This window comes from Mixophyes fleayi, chromosome 2, assembly GCF_038048845.1.
Source record: "Mixophyes fleayi isolate aMixFle1 chromosome 2, aMixFle1.hap1, whole genome shotgun sequence".
NCBI classification, from domain to species: Eukaryota; Metazoa; Chordata; class Amphibia; order Anura; family Limnodynastidae; genus Mixophyes; species Mixophyes fleayi.
In genome coordinates this window covers 97,605,803-97,628,409 of record NC_134403.1, presented here as the reverse complement: position 1 = coordinate 97,628,409, position 22,607 = coordinate 97,605,803, and the positions used below count along the sequence as shown (strand labels likewise).

At 37.4% G+C, this 22,607-nt stretch overlaps 1 protein-coding gene across 5 annotated transcripts in view; it reads right to left on the bottom strand.

Annotated features, from left to right (window-relative positions):
- ENOX1 (ecto-NOX disulfide-thiol exchanger 1) overlaps positions 1–22,607 on the bottom strand; it is a 398,268-nt gene that overhangs the window by 175,396 nt on the left and 200,265 nt on the right. For all 5 annotated transcript variants that reach the window (XM_075199754.1, XM_075199753.1, XM_075199757.1 and 2 more), the window contains one exon: positions 21,273–21,331. The gene's annotated coding sequence lies outside the window, so the exon portion shown is untranslated. The remainder of the gene's footprint in view (positions 1–21,272; positions 21,332–22,607) is intronic.

The following is a 22,607-nucleotide window of genomic DNA, read 5'->3' as shown; positions in this document are numbered from 1 at the left end:
AAAGTTCTATTCTTAAATTACACAAACATGTATGGTGACAGTGATGATCAAACATTCCTGATAAATAAATAAACTGGCCTTAAAACATGACTGATATTGAACACACGCTGTCCTCCTGGAAGGAGCTTTGATTATTTGGCTACCAGTTATTCTTCCTCCAGGGATATATGATACAGATAATAACTGCACAGCAGTAACTGGTACAACAGAAGACCAGAAATAAAATGTTTCAGGTCCAAGAAATAATCCAGTGCAAAACCTGTTGCAAAAGAATATATATAAAAATAAGAAGATGGCCCCGAGGGACTTGCTATGATGAAGATGATTTGCTCTGTGAATTTTTAGTCAACCAAGTGTGATACAAGGATGGAGAACTGAAAATCATTCCAATATAATAAGCATAATACTAAAAACACGTTAATGTATCTACAGTATACAGAGTGTTTATGTAGGTTTAGCTTAGATGCCATTTATTTTTTAATTAAACTTGTAGCCTACATGCCGCGGGGGTGGCCTGTAGCCTACGTGCCGCGGGGGTGGCCTGTAGCCTACGTGCCGCGGGGGTGGCCTGTAGCCTACGTGCCGCTGGGGTGGCCTGTAGCCTACGTGCCGCTGGGGTGGCCTGTAGCCTACGTGCCGCTGGGGTGGCCTGTAGCCTACATGCCGCTGGGGTGGCCTGTAGCCTACGTGCTGCAGGGGTGGCCTGTAGCCTACGTGCCGCTGGGGTGGCCTGTAGCCTACGTGCCGCGGGGGTGGCCTGTAGCCTACGTGCCGTGGGGGTGGCCTGTAGCCTACATGCCGCGGGGGTGGCCTGTAGCCTACTTTCCGCAGGGGTGGCCTGTAGCCTACAAAGAATGCTGCTTAATGAGCTCAACACTGAACATTGGTAACTAATACCAGTTCCACAATCCAATCTCAGTTTCCACTTTCTGATGGCTGGTCTACCTCTCAAAAAAGCGGATACTGTGCTGTATAGGTCATATTTAATCAAAAATTAGCATACAGTTTACTGTTGATAAAACACCTTTAGATACAGCCTATCAGAATATTTGGGGACCATCTGTACCAAAAAATAATGCATGGTGCACATTTTCTATAGGACCATTGGGATACAAATAGACCATTATCAAAAAAAAAAGAAAAAAAAAAAAGAGATAGATCATTTATAGCGCGAGATGATAAAGCAGCCAATATAGCTAGTGATATAAGATATATACTGAGATATAAGCTAAAGCATTTAATGAAGACTAATTATAGAGAGACCAGGAAAAAACAGAGCTAGAGTAATCAAATGCATTAGAAACCGTAAAAGAACAGATTAAGTGAGAAACAGATGTTTTCAGTAAGGATTAGAGGGACTAGATCGTGAGAAGTTCCACTACAAGATCTGAGAAAATCTGTTTGTAATAATGACAATGGGAAATCACAGCTAAATAATTTTGTTACCACTGATTGCCAGAACTACTCTATTTACTCCAGAAGCCCTCTGCAGCCATATCTCTGAGAACGTCTGTCCCACTAAAGTCAGTTGCTTGAGTTTCCCTGTTGTCACCTTCACTATATGTATATGCTGTACCAAGCTACTGATTTACAAATATATTCTTTGTATGAAGTACAAATTTATATTATGAGTAAAACACCGTGGCTTGCAGTAACAGACATATATAAAATCACACACAAATTCATTTCCTCACAATATACGTTCAATACATGGTTCTTACTCATATTGTTCTTAGAATGACTGCAAAATGGAACTCCTCCAATGTCCATTAACAACTAGGCAAACTATGCTGTGTTAATCCAATATAATTCACATAAAACTATTCAATCAGAATCAAACGCAGGAACACAAAACACTGGAATGAGTTTTACAGCTGCACCGGCAATGGCGAATATACAGATGAATGAATAGTAATGTAGTCTATACTGTAGGTTGTGGTAACAGGAAGTAGTCTACTTAGAAGATGATTACATTGTTGTTATTGTGCTTATTTCTGTATCACACAGCTTCATATCTCTGGAAATATTTACCTATTTTGCTTCCTTCCCAATCACCATTTGCTGAGTGAGTCAGTCTAGTAATCCTTTGACGCCTTGGCCCCAATATGCAGTCAGAAACAAGTGACAATTTAGTGCATATATTAATGTGTCTGCTTGTATCCTACCTAGTGAGAATGTAAGCTCTTTGGGACAGGGAACTCTCTGGTATGCTTCTCCAAGTACTGTTCTTATAACGATCTCTCAGTATTATATATTACTCACTGTAAATCTTGTAAAATCCAAGTGGGCCATATAAATAAACTCACATGAAAATAATGATGGACACCCATTAAAATAGAAAAAGTTTCTGAAATTGAGAACATAACTTACTTTAGAACTTCTGTAAAGGAGATTAAAAGGTTCATGGACAAAGAAAATAAATAATATCAATATTTTGTCACCAAAAAACAAACAGGCACTTTATTATGATTTCTGGTACAGACCTGGTCTAGTAAGTTACAACAACATGGTCAAGGAATACACTCTGCCATGGCCACAGAGAGAGATTGAGGACATCTTTTGGTTGAGGATTTATTTGGGAGAAGTCTGTGTATCTGATTTGCACCAGATATAAAATAATATTTCTTTTGCTGCTATGTATTAGATTGCACTTTGATCTATATAGTTAGGGGCGCACGCAGGATTTTTAAGGGGGGTTCCCACCCCCCCCCCAAAAAAAAAAAAAAAAAGCAAAAGCTGCTGTGCATACGCCCCTGCACATGCGCAACAGCTCCATTTCGGCAGCTCTGTACAATTCAGCAGCCGCGGCGCTGTCAAAGAAGCGTCCGCGGCGGTGCTGTATACAATAGTACAGGGGCACTTCTTTAGCGGAGGCCACTGCGTGCGTCATTGATAGTAGCCACTAAAGTTACTTTATGATCCACTGGTAAATCATTAATCCTTCTGATGTGTCCAAATCATTTACCATATAAGTCTATATTGTAAAAAAATATATATTATAACATGTATAAATGAATTAATTTACTAGTGGACCCCAGACACCCTCTGTCAGACACGGCTCACAAGACTATTTAGTAAATCTATGCCATAAACAACTAAAATATTAATACAACTTTGCAGAAAACTTACTGCAATGTAAACTTGGAATCAATTATTAAGCAGTAAAAAAGTATATACAAAATAAAACACTATGGTCGTCAATGTATGAACCTGCTGGGTTTTAAAACCACAGATTTCATGATATTTGCCAGCAGGATTTAAAACGGCGATTTTATTAAAAGGCAAAACCCAGAGATTTAAAAAAACAAAAATGCAGAATGATACATTTACCTCTATAAATGAAATGTGGTCAGTATTTGCTAAGCAGATTTCAGTCCATGGCTGTAAGCAACTGAAGCTATGGGCTAAATGATTATTAAATAAAGCAATAACCAACAAGGTTTACACTTATACATTTGAGATAGCACTTTAAGCGCATGTTGTTAATACTAATAATAATATACTAAGGCTGACTAAAGTATGGGAGAACTTTATACCCAACAGCTTCATTACCTTGAACCCAACTTCTTGTTCAGAAGCCAGCTTTTCATTTCATTCAAAATAAGTAATCTACTCATACATAACTATATTAATAGGGAAACACTATTTTATGGTGTTCTAATAACTCATGCTGTAAACTAAATGACTAAACCCCAGACAAACTACTATGGCTAATAAAAATGCAAATGGTTAGAATGAGCTACTACTGTTGTGTTTCATTGGTAAATGTATAATTAAAAGAAAATGTAACTGTTCTGGGGTTTAATGCCCTCAGCCACACATATCAAACAGAAAGAGGAGAATCTGAAATGAGCTTCCACTTTAGACAGAGATACAGATAGCAGTATACAGTAATGTTTGTGAATGCTCTGCTAATTTTTACAGCACAGTATCAGTTTTAAGCTATTACTAGACTACAAGGATTCTAAATACAAGGTAGTGTTGAAACAAAATGTGCAAAAGAGAACAATTGCTGTTTTTAATGTCCAACATTAAGGAGTTTAAATTAAGGTAAGGCAAAAGAAAATTGATTGTTTTTCTTTTCTGAGCAAAATATCGGAAATCACTTTAAAAATGCAGAAACCTCCATATTCAGAGTGACATAAAGAAATACATTATTGTCAGTTACATCAAGTTCATGTACATAAAATGTTACTACAGTCTCTCAATTTATGAAGGCAATTATGATGAATAAAATGAGATATCCTTGTTGCGACCCTTCGTATTCCTGCTTTCCATGACTCAGGTCTACAGCTTATGTTTGCAACACTTCTGCAGCATATACTGACTCATGCAAAACAGCCTCATGAAAAATATTTATATTTTCATACAATAACTGGCCCATTTTCATGATAATTTAATATCCCCACCAAAAATAGTTCTCCCCTAATTTAACCTATTCTTTACATTACAATAGTAGCCACCACCTTATAATCCCTGCAGGGACCAGTGAGGAGGAACCGGTTGTCTATGGAGAGGATCTACTAAATGTAGCACCTGCTCTCATCAGCGCCGCTTCAGTGTGTAAGTCTTGTTCCAATCTTGATTATCTTGAATATGAGCTATGAGAAGAAATTCCATTTAGAGTAGTGTTTAAGGCAAAGTATATACACTGGAGTTAAGAATATGCATTTAAGATGAGTTTCTAACACGTTAAGCGCATGCAAATGGATCAGAAAATAAAAATACATTTTCCGACATATATTTGTTTAGATGACAACTGCTTTGCTTGTTTAAAATAAATACAGATTAAAATGCATACTAAACACAACTAAATGCAAATTAATGCTTTATTAAACATGTACATAAACTGCACGAGGTTTACATGCATTATATTGAATTTTAACGTGCAATAAAACACTCATGGCAAACGTCAGTGTGAATATAGGTAAGTTAAGAAAATTATAAACACTACCAAACTTTCTACCATACTACACCACCGGAAGTGCAAGCTGTATAGAAATGCAGTTTCCAATGACTGGTTTATTATTTGAAGCTGATTTTGCTGCTGTCTAATAGCCACCCGCACTTTCCCTACAAGAAAGATATTTTATTATTATTATTAAACACAACAACTTCTTTAGGCTGGTTACCTACTGGCGCCAAGAATTGTGATTGTGCACTATGTGATATTGCACTGACCCTTCTCCACCAACTCACAACCGTTCATCTCCCCAAGGACCCCACAATATTTTTCTCAACAAAATCGCCCCATCTATAAGCAAACCAACGGAGCCTCTGATACTACAGGTCTGTCAAGCCTGTAAACTACTGATAGCCCAAACTTGGAAACAGACACTCCCTCCCACGAAACCAGAATTGATAAGTAGATTATGGCACAGTTTGTGCCATAATCTAGTACACTATGGAGTACACAAGACGCTGTTGTGCCGCCACACTGGATCACAGGTGTAAGTGGGAGTTAGCAGCTATTGGAACCCACAGCTTCCATCTTCACACGTTTGCATGTGTCTGCTGGCTTTACAATGGTAGTAAATGTAGTAAAACATGCTTCAAGTGGCTTTAAACGTTTTAAGGGTTTATTTACAGTTGCAATTAGTTTTATAAACTTGCACCAGAACAAACATGCATAGACACAAGTTAAATATATCTGTATTATAGGGCGCGTTGCTACAATACATCCCCATGCCCTTACTGTACAGCTCTTGCACAAGAAAGACACTGATCCAACCCACAAAAGCCAAGGGACAGCAAAGGTTAGATGCATGCAGATCAAAATAGTTGAGCAAACAATGCAACAAATTTTACGTGATGCATAAATGCACTTTCATCCACCACTAAATCATCTCTTCAGTTGCTATCAGGGGAGAATTGGCCATTGACCTTACCGCATGGAGACAGTCATCTTGTAGGTCACCTCTCCTCTATTCTGTTCCTCCCCCCTGCTTCCTCCATTGGCCAGGACTGTGCTCACCCCGACTCAATCCACCACCACCCAAGATTATCTCCAACTTTGTATTTATACATTTCTCTGTCTCCCGATGCTCACCCCCTCCTCTTTGTGTGGGTGTGCCTCTGCACTCCCCATTTGAGTGTTTGTGCTTTCGTCCCACCCCCTCCTTTGTGAGTGTGCATGCGCCTCTGCTCCCCCCTCCCCCGTTTATCTGTTTCTTCCAATTTTGTAAGTGTCCCAATCTCCCCTGTCTGTCTCTCCACAACTGTTTATCCTCTGCCTGCGTCCCCTAGTAGTTTTTTGTATTTGTCTCCACTTTATGGGTGTCTGTCTCTTTCTCCCATTGTGTGTGTATGTGTCACTTTGTCCCATCTGTTCCTCCTCCTATTTCTCCCATCACTCTACATCTTCTCAACAAATCACTGTCCTCTTGAACCAAATCTACTCCCCCCCTCTTCACTCCTTTCCTGCTTAATCTTCTGCTGGTGTCGAAGTGGTAGGCAGAAACAGTATTGGTGACTAATGATCACAAATGATGCGACGTATAGAGGCACAGCCATGTCCAATGCCATATATTGGAACCCAAGATGGACGGTAAGCACAATTTTCTGAGTTTAATCATCTTTGCTAAGTGTACACTTTTAACATTATGGGCCTGAGTCATTAAGGAGAGCAAACAATAAAAAAGGAGTAACTTTGCACCTGGGCAAAACCATGTTGCATTGGAGGGGAGGTAGATTTAAAATATGGCAACAGATTTATAGTTGGGGTAGGGTATGCCCTAGATCAACTTTAAACTCAGTGTAAAAATAAAGCTATCAAGTATTTGTTTCTAGATAAAAAAAAGAGCCATTATTTAACCTATGTCCAAACTAATAAACTAATTTGCACCCCTTGCATTGTAACATGGTTTGTCCTGGAGAACATTTACTCCTTTCTTTGCCTTACTTTGTTTAGTGACTCAGGCCCACTGTGTCTTGTTCATCACTCCTAAGACCCCCATGGGATTTTGCTGGTCAGGGAGATTTTGAATGCATTATTGGACTGATTTTTTTTTAACCCTTTCATCTGCATTGGCTTTTCTTACCCCAATGCTCAGCCTACTTTGGGACATTTTGGGCTGGTCACATCCCAAAATCAATAGGAGTAATTTGTTTAAGCAGTACCATTACCTTGTTGGTTATTTTTCATTTGAGTTTTCAGAATATACCATTAGTTTGGCCTAAAAAAAATAATTTTTTTTAATTGAAGTTGCAAAAAAATTGAACTAAAAACAAACGTGTGTATTTTTCTTCTAACCACTACCAAAAAAAAATATGTGGTACTTGCATTGCATCAGTTCACACATACAAGACAACAATATAACAGGTTTCAACATACAAATAAAATTGTCACTGGAAAATGATAATGCATTTTTTTTTCGTCTTTAATGAAATGCATAACATATGCAGGAGGAATACAGTAGCTAACAAGGCATAGCATGCTCAAAACTAGACCACCTACCGCATCAAATGAAAAGTGCAGTTATCATTGTCTTTGATTGCTAAATAAATAACTACTAAGGGGGCAAAAATACTAAGGGGGCATCCTCTTTCAAATGAGGGGAACCCATACTTTCTTGGAGCAAGGATGGGAGAGATTTGGGCATTAACTGACGAGTGGGACTTGTTCTTAGCACTTTTCAGATATATGCTGAGGATGAGTCTCATTCATCCTTAGCACTGAAGGGATGAAGTGTGAAAATCCCTTAAATACATCAGTAGGACTTGTTTTTGCTTCAAATTGTTACCGTTGGCATGCATTACCAAAGATTTATTTTGCATGGAGAAGCCAATTTAACAAGTATTGTGGCGATACTTGTACCACTGCAGTACTTGTTCTGTCCCACTAAACACCTGTGTGGCTAGAGCTACCAGTTTGCTAACCCTGACTACAATGTATTGATCCTGCCTACAGTTACTTTGGTCCTGCCTGCATTAAGACACTTCCTGAATTTGTTCCAGTTCCACTTTAAATCCCCAAACCGCCCCTGGATGCTACATCTACATTTTTATTCCTCTGAAGCAGCTTTTATTCTGTGCTTACAGATGTAATAACCATTTAACAGTAACATCAAAATTAGCGCTCTCCCCAGACTTTGGCAGCACGAGCAGAATAAATGTATTTTGATTGATGCTTTGCTAAATAAATCTACAGCTCAGCATTAACCCCCTCACATACATGTGTACTAATGTTTATGCAACTGTTCAACAAATTCTATATTTCACTTTGTGTTAGGAGTACGTGATCATTATTAGGATAATGAACCCTAATCATAGGGAGGAAAAATGTCTGCAGAAAATAAAACATTGCAAGCTCAACTTCTGTTGGTGGATGCTGTTAATTAGAACAGAGAAGTCTATAAGTTGAGTGCTGCATGTCAATTTTCATTTCACGTAAGTTTGCATTTCATTTTTGCCGGCACTATGCCTAAGTACTGTAGCAAACCTGAAGCATAAAAGAATATCAATGTTTATTTTAAGCTATGAACGTGTAGAATAAGAAGTATGATAGACGGGTTATGGATATGCTCTGCTCAGGCAGTCATTTGGCAAAAATTTGCATTTTAAAACAGACTATGTGTTCTTTCACACATTATTAACTTATATTTCAAGTCAAATAAGCTCATAACTGGTAAAAAGTCTATTCAGGAAAATGATCCTAAACATAATAGGCTTAATCAGAGATAAATTAAATTAGTCAGCCATGCATACCACATTATGTTTGCTCACTGTAGTTATTAAATACGGGTTTTGTTATCTGCTACGTGAGAAATACTCTAGGCAAACAAACTGTACAAGGGTTCAGTAAATAATGATTATGTTGTGGAAATTAAATGGATGGTATTTCCATCATTCCCTGAAAACATTACATGGCTATCTGACACCAGGTTAATATCTGTAGTACTGTAACTCTTCTGTCAGACGAATTAGACAGAAGTAATAAATACAGTACCTACAGTAGACAGCAGATGTTTAGTTTGGCAGGAACCTTCTGTATATAGAATATTGGAGTCATTCTTGACGTTAAAACTGATTAACAACCTGTCTGCTTGGGAGAAAAAGACATAATTCTTACACATTTATTTTTTAAAACATTTACAAAACATTATAAATAAGACAGTTACAAAAACATAACAGGCTATAAAAAATCATTCCCCACTTCCTTAATAAATCAATGAAGACATCTCCTCAAACACTCCCAGACGGAGAGAATTAGGAGCCTGTACTTTAGGAGTAAACACATAAATATCCCTGAAATTTGATTCCTTCAGGCATTCCCAGCTTTAGGTTTCTGGTTTCTTCAGTGGGCTGTAGATCTGTGGTGAAACTACCGTGGGTGCAGGGGACACAATACTCTAGGCAGCAAACCAGTGGCGGAAGTGCGGCAGTATGTGCCGGAGTACCATACCGCACTCTGTTTGATGCTGGTTTGGTGTGTGTCTGTGCCAATGTGAGCAGTCCTGGGCAGCACGGTGGCTAAGTGGTTAGCACTTCTGCCTCACAGCACTGTGGTCATGAGTTCAATTCCCAACCATGGCTTTATCTGTGTGGAGTATGTATGTTCTCCCCGTTTTTGCGTGGGTTTCCTCCCACAATCCAAAAACATACTAGTAGGTTAATTGGTCGCTATCAAAATTGACCCTAGTCTCTCCCTCGGTCTGTGTGTGTGTGTTAGGGACTTTAGACTGTAAGCTCTAATGGGGCAGGGACTGATGTGAGAGTTCTCTGTACAGTGCTGCAGAATCAGTGCTGCTATATAAATAAATGGTGATGATGATGTTGTGTGTCCACAGTTGATGAGCTCATCAGTGTTGGCAGGGTACAGCATTGTTAACGAGTGACTGCATCTTTCACACTGACAGCACCTTCCTGCACCGACATGAAAGCAATGAATATATTGTTGTGAGCTGTGTACTAAAGGAAAGTACACCAAACAAAGTAAGCATTAAAAATCCTCAGATCCTTTGCATTTTTGTCTCTAGATATTTGTATTGTGTGCATCTGCAATTATTTCTTAATTACTTTCACAGTGATTGTAATATCTGGGATGTCACTAAAGTTATCTTGCATTTGGCAAAAATCCCTAATTTCTAAGCCGGATCTCTCTTCCATGTTTTCTGGAATTGTCCCAGAAAACATGGGAAGACATGTTTGGACTAATCCAACAAGTTAATTCATTCTCTATTGCACCACAACCATCTCTGGCGCTTCTCCAACTACACCCGCCTGATTTTCTGGCTCCACACCGGTACGTCACGGGTCATATTTTAATCGCCGCTAATCAGCATTAAAAAAAGCCCGGCTCTCTCCAAAATTAGAGTAAAGAGCCAGCATAGTTATGTGATGGAAACTATAGGCTTCCAACATTCTAATTCAGAGTCTGCTCCCTGATGTAGTGGTTCACTTGGTCTGACTATGATGCTACTCTTACGGCTGTGGCCTCATTCCCTGGGTCAAATTAGGGCTTCTGTCTCTTCATTTTGATCCACCAAACGTAGGGTCCTCCATGTACTCCACTGACTCCTCTCCTAGAGCAGCTCCTGGTGACATTCCACTTCCTGCTTCTTCCCTTTAGGTTGTAATTACCATTGTCTTTGATTTATACTAAGTTATGTTCCTATAAAAATATCTGGCGCACCAGTTTACAAGACAGAAGCCACATTTTGCCTACAGTGCTACTAATTGAAAAAAAAACATTATGACGTGCTCTCTGCACTTTATTATATCCCATGTGTCATAGCCTAGCAAACAAGTTTGTTTTTTTTATACCAGTGTTAAAGACTGGCATAAGTATTACAAAACAGACCCCCGATTTATAACCTGATTTGAAGTGTAAAACAGCACAAACACCAGTCTCTCCGATCTCCACAGCGTCCTCGCAGGACGTCGGTACTTCAGTTCTCTAGTTTACAAGTACTATTACAAACTATTAACCATAGAAATAAATGATGCATACTACTATAGACACCTGGTTTCTGTATGCTCTTGAAAAAGGCATTAACCAATAAAAACAATACAGAATTGCATAACAACATATCACCAACATTTCATTATTGGAAACAATTTTTTTTTAGCCGACTGTAGCGCTAAGTCATTTGGTGAACCAGTTTGTAAGTATATTGTGCCACAAACAGCGAAAAGGACCTCCCCAATCAGGAAATCCACGCTACACACTACAAAGGAACCAATAAGGAGATTGTATACATGGAAGACATAAGGGAAAGATAATGACTCAATGGGAGACATTACTGTAAGTTGAATGGGCATAAGAGATACGAAGGAAGATGTAAATACACAAAACAGACATGAGAGATGTAGGAACACAGAAGACATTAAGGAAAGGTCAAGTAGCACAAGAGACATGAGGGAAACATATAAGGGAAAGAGGAGATGTAGTTGCACACAGCATGATTAGCCTTGCATCATGTAATATGATTTATATAGTATTAATAGGCATCTAATATTATTTTCTTACTACCAAAAATCCCTAGTGCCTCTGGGGGTCTGGACAGGCCACCAGCCTCCGTACATTCTAAATTCCCACGTCGACCACTGCAGCAAGCACTATGTAATGATATTTTTATGGGTTACATGATTGGGATCCTTCTCTTTCTGCTAGTTTAGAATTTGATTTCACAAACATCTTATTCAAATGTCTTAAGCTAAACCAAGATAATAGTAAGAATAGCAAATATGGCATTACGGTTTCTACTGGCGACATCATGCTACATGATTACTCTCTGTGTGCATCTTAGCATCCGCTATGGAGAAATAATGAATTGAGTGTGGCACTTGGCTCTGACATCATGCAGAAAGTCAGTTTATCATGTAGGAAACTGCTGGATGCTTCTCCTACATGCCAGCAGCTGTTACTTCATATGTGGGCACTGCAGGACATTAAAATCACTGAGTGATACTTATTCAGTGTTTTAGGTACCCCCTTAACTATTGAAACCCTAGGCAACCACCTAGGTTCGCCCAAGGGTAGTGCCGGCCCTGTTACTGCTGCCATTTAAAGGTGGTTAAAAATAAAAATGTGCCACTTCTACACTACAGAACAGGCAGAGAGTTGGGATAGAGTCAGCACAGAACAGCTTCTGGGTCTGTTCTGTCTAGGAGGAGGAAACACCTTAGAAAAATATACTTTGCATGTTCTCATTGAATTGTGTGTTATTCATTTCAGACACCACAAGCACCAAATAGCAGGAGATCTGCGTCTTACACAGTAATATTTTATCCGATAAGAAACTATTCCCATTATTTAATTGCTTATTAAAATGACAAACGCTTGGCTAAGTGTGCTTAATAGTTTACATCACAGGACATTACAAGTGAACAGAAATCTATAACATGACTGCTGTTCTGAACTTCTAACAGAAACGCATAGAACCAACCCACAGCCAAGATTCAGCTTTTTCATATTTTTCCTGGTTTGCAATTTGCTATAATTGCTATGTATCCTGTCAATTCATTGAATTGGCTTCAAGCAATTTGCAGAATTGCTTATTTGTTATTTTTGCATGTATCAAAAGTACAGGTGAAATTGCTAACAATTTATGTTGGCTTCCATCATGAATAAATCAATTTCGCCTGCCCTTTGTGAGGACCACATAGAAATGCTTCTAACACAGTCATTCATTTTAAACCGGGATGCAGATTTCACAAATTAGCATTGCTTGGGAGTGTGCCTGTGTTTCTATCTTTTTAGCTAATTTGCAGGCTCAGATAGGAAAAAACAGTTGTTTGTCATATCAACAATTTTTTGAACATAATAATGTTTTACATTGATTTACCAGGTCTTTGAGGATTTCAGTAAATCATGAATGTTTCGCCAACAGTAGTCTTTATAATAAATAGTGCAACTTTAAAAATAATGTTTTCATGCTAGGTCTACTCAGAAAATTAGATAGTATTGTCTTACAGCTTCCAACACTGCTAACAAAGATCTCTTCATAGACTAAAATAACAGTGACACCAACAGAAATTGAGGCATATTTAATAAAATGGTGCAAGCCCAACATGCGTTGCATTTCATAGCAATCAAACATTAGCTGTCACTAGTAACCCTTCATCATCATCATTTATTTAAGTAGCGCCAACATATTCCGTAGCGCTTTACAATTATACGGTATACAGATATTGATGGAGAGATGGAAAATTGCTATAATATTGCAGATGGTAACCATCTACAAAATTATATTTGAAGTCCCATTTTATTTAAAAATAGTTAAAACTTAACTACAACTTAAAGCAACCTGTTTTGTCTGGCACCATTCTACCGCTTAAAAACCCATGACTCTTCCTTATTTATAGGCACAGCTACTGAAAGATGATATACATTAGGAATGAAAAGTAATTTTGAGATAAGCAAACCAAAAAACCAAACAATACACAGTGAAACAGAGATTACACTTAAACATAAAATACAGAAATGTCATTACTTGAAACATGATTGGCAAATAAATAGCTTTATTTGATGCATATATAAGATGTGTACCTAATATATAAATCCAATATAATGCTCTGCAGAGCTATAACTATGGCAATGCGATAAGTGCCACTGCCTAGGGCGCAAAGACGAAGGGAACCACAGCACAGGATTAATTATTTATTACTTTTAAATTGAAATGAATGTAAGTTACATTATGATTATACCACTAGGGCTGTGCAAGCGGGTGCGGCCTTCTCAATTGCGCCACCTGCCCATCTGTCCTCAGCCCAGACTCACAGTGTGTGCAAGTAGGAAGAGTCACAGCCGGGAGCTTGGCCGAGGTCTGGGATGGGGGGTGGAGGACAGTCTAGCCCTTGGTAAAGGGTTAACCACTCCTTCTCTGGGGATTGCCACATTCCCATCAGTGAATTAGCTACAGCCCCTTACAATCACTCCACATCCAGTTCTACTTATGAACACCTGAGCACAGATACAAGAAGGCGTTTCTATAATTAATTATACCTTTACTGAACAACCAAATCTCTCAGATTGAATGGTCAATGTTTCACACATAAAATGCTTTACTGCCTTGTGTAGAAACAAATAGCTCAAAAGACAATCTAAAACCATGTAATGTACAATTGTTGTACATTTTTCGGTATGTCAGCCATCAACGATGGATTGTCCAGTTTACAAACTAATGTCAGAGTTGCTTTTGCTGACATTCAAAAAATCTTCAAGTATGCTTATGCCCAGCAACAGCAAATACATTTCTTAGTAGATATACAGAATTTGTACATTTTATGCAATTATAGCCTCAATGCACATTAATCTAACCTTTTGTTTATAAATAAAATGTAGTGGCTATTGTATTTCTTTTATCCTTTATCTATTTTTTTTCACTGTTATAAACCAACGACCACACATCACTCTCACACTCCGGAAAGGATTAAAATCTGGACAGGCTACATTTATCTTTGTTGGTCAGTGGAGTCCCAAAGGCACATACATTCTGAGACCAATTTGGTTTAAACTGTCAAAATTTTACAGTAAATTAAAGAATAAATTACCACGAATGACCAGGTTAAGACAGAACAGACAAGAAATAAATGGTCTGATTTATACCCTTGTTTCCATACTTTAACTGGCCACACACCAGTTGATCTAGTAACTCAGGCCAAGTGCTGAACGACAAGATCATTTTCTGATTTGGCCACTTGTGTGTGTTCTAATTAGACACCTCTGCTCATTCTGAATTGGGGTAGAGCAGCCAGATCATATAGGAGACTGTTAGTGCAGCCAGTAGATGACTCATCTGCACAGGCCGATGTGGCAATTAACAGTCATTCATTTAAAATCATTCTATGGCGTTGTATTCATTATATGGCATACAATATCAGGGCAAACTGCAGTAAATGTTCCTTTGAAAATTTTCCTGACTTTCTTACATTTGCATATGTGCAATATATGCATTTGGCACTCACCATTGTTCCCATCTGTTCTTATATGCAGACAAAACTCCGACCCTTATTTGACATTTCTCAAAGAACAGAAATGGAGTTTGGTAAGGGAAGATTTGCTGTTAAACTGCACTTTTTCATCTTCTCGTAAAAGCTTGCATCTACTAGAGCAGGCCTGTCCAACCTGCGGCCCTCCAGATGTTGTGAAACTACAAGCCCCAGCATGCTTTGCCAGTAGACAACCTGTTGATAGCTGGAAGGGCATGCTGGGACTTGTAGTTTCACAACATTTGGAGGGCCGCAGGTTGGACAGGCCTGTACTAGAGCTTAATTTCACATACAAACTATCAAAAAAACTAAAAGGAGATAATGAGTGTTACACTGAGAAGCCAAACTAGCACTTCTGAGAGGCAACAGGAAAGCTTATCAATACAGATCCATAAAAGGAGAAGTTATAAGTAGATGCAGATAAAGAAACACTCTCCTGTCCAGACAACACATTCTGGAGTTTGTGAGAGTAAAGAGAATGTGTCAGATCACGCATGTATGTAACTGAAGCATGGCAGGGTGATCGGTGTATCATTACAAGTGCTCATTTACACAATTACCTAGAACAATATTGCTCCATCTGAATAGTAAAAGCTAAATTTAAAAGGTTAAGGGTTAAGTATGAGGTGCTTTATACAACCTCAATATGTATGAACTGTGTTCTATAAAAAAGTAAGTAATATAATAATCTGCTATTTCAGTACAAAAAGTAAAACAAACATTGTGCAAGACAGTAATTCAAGTGATCACTTCCAGGAAATAAAGTCAATTTTCTATTTTAGGTCACTCCAAAAGTGGAGGGGAGTGAAAGCAGATGCTTTGGGACCAACACAAGAGAAATGTATACATGTATTTATATTTTTATAACGATAGGATTTTGCGAAGACTGATTGTGGCTTCAACCTTCTGCAGCAATGTTAAGTAAGGGGACGGCCCTGGTGGGCAAACACTTTAAACCGTTATTCAAATAAATCTTGAAATATGGATTTGGTGAGCACATACCCACCATCGCCTGCTCACTCTCTCCTACTGCTACAAATAGTATCATACCTGCCAATCCCACATACAAAGGAGGCAGCAACGCTGCATAACAAAAAGATTGAAGTTGATGAGGATGTTTTCCGTTCTATCTTTATATTTAACAGTGTAATGTGGTTCAGCTAAAATCAAGCAAAACCTAGCAGATATAATGATTCAGCAGCATCCGGCAAGGTAGCAAAATTTGACATATATCAGCCACCCAACGAAACAGTAAACCTTTGTATAAGCCAAGCAAGTTATTTTGGGAAATCAGAATATTTCAGAGAGAATAAAAGGTTTGTAGGCGCTTTTCAAGGTGAAAGTACATTGGTTCTGTATTATTTGCATGTCCTGTCACACACCAGTAACTTCTCAGCAAATATGAATACATTTCCAATTCTTCTATATATGAAGGCTGAGCATGCTACACTAGTGAGGGAGGATTTTATCATTACAGCAAACACTATTTGTGCTTTCTTATACAAATGATAGAAAATACATGCTTCTTTGTTAAAAAAAAAATGGAAAGTGAAGTGTCCTTTTCTACCAACAAATTATTGAGCTTTCAAACAGCATTTAATCATGATTCATATAATGTTTTATTAAATTGGGAATTCTGCCTAATTATATAACTAAGATGTCTCAACTAATTGCTGGGAGTCAGGAAGGAAAAATGGTGCTGAAAACAAGTGTGAAATCATTATTGTTTAGCAACGTGTTTACTTGGCACAGCATTGCGGTTACAGAATGAGAAAATAAAGTCTAGTCTGTGCCAGTGCCGAACTAAATAGATTGCATTTAACTCCGTAAATTACTGTATGCATTTATACAATATTTCATTATGTTTAAAGATTAGTTTTACGTTTAGAATGTGTTCACTTTATTAGAATTCTTAATGCCATCACACTACAGATTTACACTTTTGACATATTAGTTTGGTTCACTAAACTTTTACATAAATGACCGTGGTGTTCTGTGGAGGACGGTACATTCCAATACATGCCTAATGATTATTTCAGCTTTGAGACAAGTCATGGACCGGCATCTGAGTTTACCTAGAATCCTGGATCCTAACAAGTGTTTGCTCCCATTAGAGGAAGAGGTGACGCTTACAGTCTCTGGCAGTTCTTCGGTTACTCTTGCTTGGGTGACTCTAGTTCAGTGTTGGCAAATCTGTGACACTCCAGGTGTTGTGAAACTACAAGTCCCAGCATACCCTTCCAGCAATAAGCTGCTATATATTGGCAAAGCATGCTGGGACTTGTAGTTTCACAACACCTGCAGTGTCGTAGGTTAGCCAACACTGCTATAGTTAATAGTTCCTTCTACAGAGGTACACATTGACATAGATCGCTAATGAGGATTCTTTTCATGCTGATAAATGTCTAAGGTATAACTAAAACCCCATCCAATAATGTTTCACTTTAAAACTTCTATAGTTATTGCACTACATGCATACATATAGAATATATATATTCTGCCCATGTATGATATTTTTATCATCATATGTCTGCCATCCTGATGCTCTAATCACACACACTACACACATAACTGCTAGACATTTACTCATAGTTGAGAACATTCCAACTACTTGGATTTACACTGGAAAAAAACATATTGTGCTATAGGCAAAAAAAAATGTAAACTGCACAATCTGATTAAGAATTATGAGGAGAGTGCAGGTTAGCCCAGCTCTAAAATGCAGAGTAACTGGCCAGTTTGTGTGTGTGCAGCATGCAAAAGTATAGTTTATTTTGTATGCAAAAATTGTTAGCGTACATCATGATTTGCTCGGCTGCAAATTCTGCATCTTGGCCCCAAAATTGTGTACAACCCTACCTTGGTTTCTAATGTGAAAAAGAGCAGACCTAGAAAATGTTATATTAGTCTATGTCATCCCCCTAATCACAGCAATAGAAGAGTGCCAGGATAACATGTTCTCTCATTAATCTTTCACAGCTCATTATAACTTGGGCACACCATGATACAAAATGTTCAATACTTCAGATGTTCCATATACACAAATGCTACAAAATAAAGCAAAAACAACAAAACTGAAATTGATACAATCTATGTATGGACAAAAGAAACACCTGAAAAATCTCAGCTAATAGCTGCATTATCGAGGCCTATTTATTAATATTTACACCGCTGTTATCTGAATACAGTATTAGTAGTAACTGATTTTCTCTAGATTTATAATGACACAATTTCTGCATAAAATATTATTGTTTGTAGAGGTTTATCCACAATTTTGACGATATCACGAGGTCGGATTCACCTTTACCATCCATGCACCTTTCCACTTCAGTCATCATAGGGGGAACAGCTAAGGGGCTGGTCAGGGGCAGTGTGGGAAAAAAGGAGAAGGACAGCAGTAATGTAAATGGAGTTTAGTAGGTATGGTATTTCAAATGACATATACCCCAAGTTCCAAGCATTCCAGATAATAGAGCATACAATAGTATATACTTAACAATGCTTATAGCAGGCATTCCATACATAAATAACATAGTAGTACATCTGGGTCTTAGTGGCCCTTTAAAATCTATTTCAGCCCTATTTTTAGATTTGTAGCCTTTAAGCATAAAATACATGTATCTTATCTCTCTTCCTAGTAAGCATTATTTAGCTCTGAAAAAGCAATGATTTAAGCATTAGAATTATGAGTCACATTACCCATTGTAATAGAGACTGCTGAGAAAGTATAGATATTTCTAGACTGTGAATATCTACCTACCTCTGTGACATTTTATTGGATTACTTTCCAAATACACTCTATCGTGAGAATAATTATTGTCTTTCCTTCTATATAAAAGAACACATCCACTATATCCTCACTTTCAGATTAGGAAATGTGAATGCTATCAAATAGTGCTTTAGCATAGATGTCAAGAAATCTATCAACAGTATTAAAATGATGGCCTATCAGAATGATGGCCCTCAAAACCGAAATCATTATTCTTGTAACTCTGACAGCAAAGCAAAATTGGAATGGCAAATACAGTGATTTAAAACCTCAAAGTCAGAAGTGAGCATTTCGTTTTATCTGTACAACATAGCATCAGCCCGGAGAAAAGTCATCCTGATAGCAGCCATGCAATGGCCTCCTCATGACTTGTGCATGCTAAATACTCTATTGCAATGCTTGGTAACGGATTCTTTTAGTAAGATAAGAAAAGCAGTATTAGGCATCAGATTGCAGTTGCAGATTATTTTATCAACCTAACAATGTATCTAAACGAATATCTTATAACTCCCATACTTTTGAAATTACAGGTACCAATAGGTGGTGCCAGGGTATACTGCAAAGCTTCCTGCCAATTGTCCATTAAAGATAGTTTTCCATTAGCATAAATGATACTTTTTTTTATGTGGAATTCTATAATAAGTGAAGTTAAAGAAACAGAAAACAGTATAATCCTTGTAGAACACTGTATTTCTACAACTATAATTTATGTCCTGTCAAATAATCAAGTGACTAGTTAAAGTGAATGACAATGCACAACTTTTATTGTATGTATTGTTTTATTAATACTACAATTTATTATATTGCAGCTTATGAAGATCTTTAGTTATTGGCAAAAGTAATCACGAGTGAAATTAGCGGACTATAAAAAAATATTATACAACACAATGACAGGAGGAATGTAAACACTAAACTAGAATTATTTAGCAGACTATTCATTTATTTTCAAAATATGTATCAAATGTGCTGCACAGCTCCAGAGTTAAGGCAACGTATGTAGCAGTAACATGGTAAGTCAATCTTGTAATGCAGATAAGTGTGAACTAGGGTGATTTGTTAGTACTACACTTCAGAACCTTATATGACAGTGAAGTGAAATGACATAAGGAAATATGTTATTTACAGTTGTTACATAAACAAAAAACAAATGAAGTACCAAAATTTGCTTGATTGTGACCTGCAAATTAATTGTAATGTTGCATTCAAATTTTCTGATTTTTCTTGTCAAGTTAAGAATAGTGTTAGCTTGATAATAGTAGATGAAAATCTTACATCAATCCTCAATAGTTCACATAATACATCTTTACTAGTGTGGATGCCATCAGTTAACACTTCCCACAACACTTCTGTCGGTATTTGTAGGGCTTACATGTTAGTGTACAACAATGTACAGTGTTCTCCCCAGCACCTATTTCCCAGGTCCTCCACCCGGCTGGTTTTACTTGCCATCTGGCTTTTGGAGCCCAACAGAGTCCTATTATAATATAATAAACCATTGTTTCTCCTATTAGAACAGGCACTATATGAGAACTACAGCCAGCAGTGTGTGTTAGACCACTGACCACCAGTCTGACCAGTCCTGGCAGGTGTGGGCAATAACCTCCAACATTTTCATAATTATTGCAAAGTATTACAACTGCCCCCACCCGGTTGCTTCTTAATGCCACCCAGCTGGCTACATTTTCTGGGGAGAACACTGATGTAGCATTTATCTATAAAACGTATTAAGCGCAAACTTTAACAATAAAGTGTGGCACAGACACAATACAATAAATGGCTGTTTAGGCTACATAATTTGTCCCTGTTGTCTCAGACGTAATGCATACTAATATAGCAGGCATCTTTCAAACACGCAATTGTTCTGCTTGTTTTCTTAATGTTAATCCTAGTAATGGTATAAATACAAGAAACTACATTGAAGGTGCATACATAATAATAGCCAAACAAATTACGTAGAAGCCACATCATAACCCATACATGGTGAAGTCTATTACTCTTCATTCTGTTTTGTAAAGACAAAGATGCTTTTTTTTCCTTTTTGGACACTATCAAAATTATTAACTGATGGAATTAATTGTTTCAAATTTGTGAAATCCACATTTTAACTCACATGCCAGTTGCCTAGTTCAATGGATTTAATAGACGGTTGATGTGGCTGCCCTTTTGGGGAATTTGTCTAATGACTGACCTACTCTCTTCATCTATTCTTACATTTTAGAAAGAATTAATTATATAATACACCACTAACAAAAAGTCAACACATCCTATTTAAGGGCAAAAATCTATTAGGAATCATTGCTGTCCATGTACTGTATTGGTGCAACACAAATTGCATGCCCTTGAATGAGAGGCAGTTACAATGTTAATTCGCAATACATCATGCACATAAAGGGTCGGCCTACAATTTAATTTTAATCATATGTGATGCTTATAGAAGAAACCAGCATATAGGTATGTTTCGGAGTGATATGGATGCTTTGAAATGCAAATACATATCCTGTAACTATTCAAAATAAAACTCATTTTCTTAGCAGCATTTAAAAAACTCATAATTTAGTTTATCACTTGCCTTTGTAATTACTTAGAAGTTAAATTCTTTTCTTCAGTGTTGAAATGAAGTCAAGGAAGCTGAAAAAGCACAATATGTATGTTATTACCATAAATTAAGTGATGGTTTTCATACAAGTCATAAGTTTTAATGGATTAAAGGACTAAAATAAAGCATAAAATAATAGCCTACATAATGGCTATAATACAATTTTACAAAACTCTTTGTATATGGAAAACAAAGACCATATAAGCTTCTTATCTCTCTTACAAGCAAACAAAAACAGAAACATCAGTGTTATTATTTGATTACATACAATATGTTTGTTACGCAATGGGAATTATTATAACCAATAAGAACAGATGAGTAGGTTTACTCATGCTTCCCACAAAAGTTATGTGTCAGGGAACAACATCTGTAATGTACACAATGCAAACGTTTAGCTATATGTTCCTATTTTGGCAAACAGCCAAAAGATACTTTTCATGTTCTAGTTTTGTTTTTACTATGATGAAATAAATGTGTGGCATGAATAAACTGTGTGTGTGTATATATCAAGTTCTAACTTGTGTACTGAAATAGGCATAAAATGAATTCTATTAATACCTTTATGCACCGATAACATCAGAATTCACAACAAAAGAAGTCTATACTCTTTATAAGACGTCTTAAATTTAGGTAAACATACACAGTTGTACTAAATCCTAAATGAACGCGGACTGTGAACAACACAAGATGTAAAAGAAAAAAAAAAGGAAAAAGTATCACCAGATTATTTTTGAGACGATTTAAAATTGTGATTAGAACTGCCTTCATGTAAGCATATACAGGTGTGGAAACAAATATGTGGAAAGCTTTGGACTTGGACTGTAGTGTTTTTTGTCATTTGCAAAAACGTACCTAAATATTTTAAATATACATTTAAAAATGGACTCCATTGTTCCACACACTGTTGCTCATAACAGCTGTAGTAAGAAAATGCTTACTGCAATAATTTACTTTTTCAGGTTTGAGGATCTTTCTGGACAATGGAATACCAAATAAATACCATCCCTACTGTTGTTTAGTTAGTTGTTTCTAACTGATCTATTTGTGCTTTCATATCTCTTCCCTCTTTGATCCCTATCTGTCCCCTAGATCCTGTTCACTCTCACCTCGTTCGCACGCTTCTCTCACACTGCCTGCTTCCACCTTGCTCACCTCATCAATAAGTTCCTCTGCACTGGAATCTTCCCCTCATCCTTTAAACATGCTCGTGTGTCACCCATTCTTAAAAAAAACAATTTTGACCCCACCTCAATCTTTAACTACCGCCCCATTTCTCTTTTCCCATTTGTCTCCAAAACACTTGAGTGA